Source organism: Capsicum annuum, chromosome 12, assembly GCF_002878395.1.
Source record: "Capsicum annuum cultivar UCD-10X-F1 chromosome 12, UCD10Xv1.1, whole genome shotgun sequence".
NCBI lineage: Eukaryota > Viridiplantae > Streptophyta > Magnoliopsida > Solanales > Solanaceae > Capsicum > Capsicum annuum.
Window position 1 is genome coordinate 113,576,290 of NC_061122.1, and position 6,845 is coordinate 113,583,134.

At 29.9% G+C, this 6,845-nt stretch overlaps 1 long non-coding RNA gene across 1 annotated transcript; it reads right to left on the minus strand.

The window, feature by feature from the left end:
* Positions 1–1,102: 1,102 nt before the first annotated feature.
* On the minus strand, positions 1,103–1,919 carry LOC107850159. Its single transcript, XR_001668487.2, has 3 exons — positions 1,662–1,919; positions 1,499–1,532; positions 1,103–1,427 (listed from the first exon to the last, which is right to left on the minus strand). It is a non-coding gene; the product is annotated as an uncharacterized LOC107850159 (long non-coding RNA).
* Positions 1,920–6,845: the final 4,926 nt, after the last annotated feature.

The following is a 6,845-nucleotide window of genomic DNA, read 5'->3' on the forward strand; positions in this document are numbered from 1 at the left end:
GGACATGGTGGCTCATATAATACAAAAGGTGAATATTTCTCAGGAATCAGTGCAACAAGATAAGGTCGTATTGATAATAGAGGTAAAGAGGAAGTTTAGTGTTAAATCAGCATGGCACTATGTTAGGCAGAGAGAGAGAGTCCTAATAAGTTCTACAAAAAGCTTTGGATAATAGGTTCATCTTTCAAAATAATATTCTTTATGTGGAGAATATGGAAAGGGAAGATTATAGTTGATGCTACTATCAGGAGATAGGGAGTGGAAGGTCCTTCTATGTGTTGGTGTTGCCAGAATCCAACACAGAAGACAGTGACTCATGTGTTGTTGAGATCTGATTATGCTAACAGGACTTTTTCCTATTTCTCTTATTTTACAGGAATTAATATACAAGGATTGAGTCTGAGGAATGCAATATATGCAAGGTGGAATACAGATATAAATCCAAGGGAAAAAGTATATTATAGAGTAGTGCCAGCTATGATAAAATGGGAGCTTTGGAGAAGAAGAAATGCATTAAAGCATGACAGGAAAAGAGTATCATACATAAGATGATAATGAATGTTACAAGATATTTGAGGATGTTACATAAGGTGAGAAAGCCTACAGTGGAATTCTCAGGAGATTGGCCAGGCATTATGTTGCAACTCAGTCAGTTAAAACTTAGAATTAAGGTTATAACTGTATTATAGGAGCCCCTACAATCTAGATAGGATAAATACAATACAAATGGTGTTTCACAGGGAAATCCAGGGATAAGTTATTGTGCATTTTGTCTAAGAGATGAACATAGTGACTTCTTATATGCAGTCAAGGCAACTATTGAGGACACAACTAGCATAGAAGCAGAGGTACTAGCTATTTTTAATACAGCTAAACATTGCAACATATCAGGTCAAGACAGAGTGATCATACAGACTAACTCACTAATAATGAAATATATACTAAGAAAGGAGTGGAAAATACCGTGGAAGGTAGAAGATATAATAATGCAAACACGGAGATTACTTTCAAATGAGCAGGTGCAGATAGTTCACACATATAGAGAGAGGAATCAACTAGCAGACTATTTAGCTACATGGCAGTGGAGAAAAATTCATTCACATATACAACATTTTATCAACTGTCTAGGACAGCTAGAAGGATTCTCAATAGTTATAAGTATCAGTCATCTTATCTGAGGCTAGCAGTTACCCATATTTACACAGACTGGACAGGCTAGTACAGTTCATTCAAATTCATCGGTACAATCCAAGATGGGGGTACAAAAAAGGGGAAATACTACTTAGCCTAAGTAACCAGCCAACAAAAAGGACTCTCAGTAGATTAGGGGGTCGATGGTTAGATTGTCAACATATGCAGCTGGGGATTTTGGCATCATACAATTACTAGTGGGTCCAAGCATCTCATTATCTCCCTCCCTTTAATAACTGGTTAACAAGAGCTCTGTTAGTTTGTATTTTATTTAGTAGCATTAACACTAAATAAGAAGAAATCTTACCAGGAATGTATGCCTGGACTCGACGGACTAGACCCTACATTTTTGCACCAAAAAACAATTCACACAACTTTGTACTGGAGATCGCAATTGATACAGGAAGGAAGATGAAGTTAAGAAACATCTAGTTAAATCAACTGGAACATAAATTAAGAAAAAAACTTACTCTTATAGCTGGAGAAGCATCCATCATAGCTACACCAAGGAACGAAATTTATTACCAAAGTAGGAGTAGCTTGAACTGAAGATTGCCAAAGACAACATTGGAAAAAGGAGAAGAGGCGGAGAGGATTTTATTGAGCTGATCTTAGCTCATTTAGGAAATCCTTCATTTTTTAAGTGTTTTTTATTAGACCAGGTCATGGTTTGGGCCTACCCGGTTGTTTTTTGTTTTTTGGTTTTGTTTTTAGGATGGATTCGCCCATTCGTGTATTGTTAATTTGATTATTAATAAAATATGTATTAAATTAAAAAACATTCATAATTGAATTTGGAGGCGGCTACTTTATTGCCACATGGTAGTCAAGTTATGAAAGCAGCAAATTCAAGGGCGGTACTGGACGCTACATGCAACTCCAAATTAGATTGAGTTTTTATTTTTGAGACCTTTATGGGCTCAATTATTTTATTTTGATGTTCTTTTTATTTATAAATATTTCAAAAAAATAAATTTTATGTAATTGATATCAAATTTTAAAACTTTGAAGAGGTAATTTATAAATTTTCCTATTTAGAGAAAATAAAAAGCTATCATCAAGGTTGGAGAAAATTACTTTTTTATTATTTGTAATAATTATTTTTTGAGAATATAAAATTTTGAATTTATTCTACTCAATTTGTAAGCTCATAATTATGATTTTATCTATGATTTTTGAGTATGATTTTCAAGTAATAAGTAGCTAAATCCCACAACTAAGATTGTGGAAATCATGATGAATTAACAAAGTTGATTAAAGTGCATAGTCATTTTTGAACGGTTGAACATATATTGTTATTCTCTATATTTAGATTGCTTTTTAACAATTGCAAATGTTAAAATTTGTCTTATCTATACGCTGAACTTTAACAAGGGCAATCGAATAAAAAAAAGAATCAAAATCAAGACTTGCAGTTATCTCTATTTAATTAGATTTGAGACAGTAAATGAAAAAGACTATATTGAGATCATAGATAGGGGATAGTAATACAAAATTCATGAAACATGAATGTTTGTGTATGGAGATAGTCATCTACAATGGGTGTAATCTAGTTGGTTAGATGATACATAATCTATTGATTTTGCACGCTAAGCACAGGGATAAATCAATAATATGTAGACCTATAAAGTTATGAAATCATGTGGAACACAATTTGAGTACATCATTATCATTTTCTCAACATCAATTGATATTATTTTACTTGTTACTTCAATTTAGGAATTGTTTACTTGTTTCTTTAAATCCCCCAATTGAAAATAAATGACTAGAAGTCTATATAATCGTATCAACCTAGGTTCTAACCGTATCTTTCATGGGATTGATCCCAACCTTAATTGAATTTTATATTTGACGGTGCCGACTTTATGCTTCATTACGAAGTGTAATTTGAGTGATAACAAATTTTGATGCCTTTATCGGGAAAGACTATTTAAGGTTAGATCAATCCTATTTATTTAACATTTAATCCTTATTTCTTGTACAGATTTTATTTGTTGTGTAATTTTTTGTTATTTTACTTTTAATTTTTAATTTTTATTATTTTAAATATTTTATCACTCTTCTTGTTATGACATCTTTAAAATATGAAGTGTGGAGCGATGAGGACTTCTATTTTATTGATCCTTATCCTTTTGATATAGTGCATTATTGCAGAAGAATTATAGATATATTGTGGGATCACAATGAAAGCATGAGAGAAACGTTGACACTTCTCTGAAAAGAAAACTATGAGTTCATTAAAAAAATTGATTGATTTGCTTGGATATTCACAACGTAAAAGAAGATTTGAATGTAAAGGTTGATGCATGTAATGTCCAAAAATTTAGTTATAAGTTGTGTGAGGCTTAAAAAATACTTATAAGTCAAATTGAGGAGCTAAAATTAGGACCAACTACTTGATCATACTTTTATTGATGTTGTCATTGTTTAGAAATGTACACTAGAGCTATGTGAAGAAGTAGATTATGTTATTTATTCAAAAAACTAGTATGTTTAAATATGAGGATGTAAATAGTAATGCAATTCATGAGTTAGGGCATACTAGACCTCATTCTAATCATTTTTTCACATTATTTTTAGATAATAAGATAGTAATTGAACCATCAGAGTTTATGATAGAGTGAAAAGAAGAGGAAAAATATGTCAATATTCTTACATTTGTTGTGTCAAAATCTAAAAATTACATTCCTCATTTATTGCTTTATTCTTTTATTTTTATATTACCACCTTTTGAGCATAGTAAAAAATTAGAAGAAGTTAGATTTGCAATACACGAGTTCAAAGTGAAAGATAAAAAGGAACACAAATCAACTAGTAGTGTAACTTCTTATTTTTTTTATTTATTTTTATAATATCCCATTTTTTTGTTTTGTTTTATTTTATTTTTGCAGATTTAGAAAAATTTTGAGTACCCAAATTTGAAGTTAAGGATCAAATCCGAGCTTAATTGTGGGATATGCATGACTCTTGATGAAAATTGAAGGAACTTATCAATAGCTAGACCCTAAAGGATCTTAGGGAGTATCTTTAACCCTCGTTTTACTTTATTTATTGCTTTGAAAATTATACATGATATTAAGTGGAGGGTGAGTTATCTTTCAATATTTGTTAAGAGGTAAGTATGCTATAGGATTTTCTTTTATTTATTAATTTTAGTTGGAAAAAATGAGAAAGTCTAAAAATACAAAAAAAAAATAAATCTTTTATTCTTTAGATTAAAATATTTTTGTTGATTTTTAATTTTTCAATCTTTAGTATAGTATAAGTTACCCACTCCTTGATTTTTCTTTTTGGTTCTTTTTTTTAGGAGAATCCCTTTGACCTTTAATATTTTTATAAGAATAATTTTTTAATCTTTTATTTTTATTTTTAGGAGTATTTTTTATTTTATTTTTTGGTTTTTTAGAGTGAAAAGAAAACACTTTTTTTATTTAGTTGATATTAGCAATTAGATCAAATCTTGAGTAGTAATTTTTTGTGAGTGTTTGAGTATAAAATATAAAAATAAAATTTTTTATACATCGATTCATATTTGTGACTCTCCATATAACTGATTCTTATTTTTTAGTTTGCGATGTGTGGTAAGAATTATTTGCATATATTTCATATTTTGCATCTCAGTCTAGATCTTGCCCCGCGTGTTATTGAAGTGAAATAAAAAGTATTGCTTTGTTAGAATATGGTAATAGGCTTTCTTTGATATACCTTGTAAATATTAGCCTTTTTAGATACAATAGCAGTAGTTAGTCTTTTTGAGCTTGTAGCTTTTTTAGTAGCTGTATTTTTATCTTGATCTAATTTTTCTTGAATCCCTAATTTTTGCACCTTATTTTCTTGAGCACTACAACATTGACTGTATTGAAAATTGATAAATTTAAAGAAAGTTGATGGTTGAATGTAAAAGATGAGAAATGATAGCTATAAAGTGATTAAAAGACCTTCTTTGAAAAAATGTATCATGATATAATTAAAAATAAGGTAAAAGAAAAATCTAGACAAGAAAAAATTGAAATATTCTTGATAAGATGAGAATTACTTGTGAAAATAATTGACGAAGATAGGGCTGAAAAATAAAGTGATAAAGTATAAACAAATTGCAAATTGCTTAAGAAAGTGTCAAGTCACTATTATATAATTTTTCTGCTCATCCCTTGGCCAAGATTATAACCCGTTAAAGTCATATTTAATTCTATTCAAATATGTTTAATTAATGAGATCTACATAATAGGCAAGTTTATGATTCTTTGTGCATACATGTCAATTCTTTATGAGTGTGAGAGTTGTTCTTTGATGTTACGTCTTTAGAGTATATTCATTCTTTAGAATTGAGTGTGTGAACTATTTATTCTTATGAGGGCATTTGTGTCATGATAGATAAGTGACGTTATTTACTTTCTTTGACAAGAATAGGTAAGTGAACTTAACTTGGATAAGTTAGAGTCCATCTTTACAGTTAGGAGGTTAGAGGTTTATTGTTTGTTTGTATTTCTCGCATAATGATTGAAAAATATACTTGTTATTGTGAATTGTTGTATGATCTAATTTTTTGCATCAACCAAAGTGGTGACATTTCTAAAAGTGATTAATTGAGATGAGCTATAATGCTTGCTCGAGGGTGAAGAAGAGTCTAAGTGTGGGTATTGATGTGAGACTAAAATTGCATATATTTAGTCATTATTTATCTCATATTTAGTATTTGTTTTAGCATTGATTTTATGAATTATGATTAATATTATATTTTTATTTGTAGGATTAAATCGGTGTGAAGATGATGAAATTTTGAGCAAAAATAAAATTAGAATCAAGAAGTTATGTAAGGAAATGAAACAACTTAATGAAATAAAGTTAATATAATAATGTATATGGAACAAGTCACATTCATACTTGAATTTAGAGGTAGCTACTTTATTTCCCCGTGGCAACCAAGTTATGAAAGAAGCAAATTGAATGGCGGTACTGGACCCGATATTGTAATGACCCAAATTTGTGAATTTTTTATTTTTATGAATTTTGTACATTTTTTTCTTTCTCATAGTTGCTCAATCTTGATTTTGAGTATTGGAGATGGTTGACATGATACCGGATTCGATTGAAAATAATTTTTGCGAATTTGAGATTTTTAGAGGCTGGAGAAGTCATATAGTTGACTTCAGTCAATATGAGATTAGAGCTTGCAACATAAACAATGGGTTTATCAACACTTTATTTATTAATTTTTGTTCATTTTATTTTTAATTTTAAGTTGAGTCGGTGTTGGGCTGATATATGACTTGATATATGATATAAAATGCTTTGGTCAATTACACGGTTGATTTGGAATAGCTTTTTAGAGGCATGAGAAGTCATATAGTTAACTTCGGTTAATATTTATTGTTCTGAATATCGGATGGCAAAACCTACTCCAATAGATTCAGAATATCGAATATGAGTTAGTAGTAGGGTTATTTTTGGGACTTTTATATTTTATTTCAGACCTTGGCTTAGAAATAGTGAAGAAGGGATCCTGGGGGTTTATTTTGTGAAAACAACCTTTTTTTTTCCAAAGTCTGACGCCTCCATTGAGTCTAAACTTTTGAAATTAATTTGGTAGCATAATGATTTGTCTCTGTGGGGTCCTAATTGAATCCCAAGAGTCCAATTAGAGCTTGGTAGGC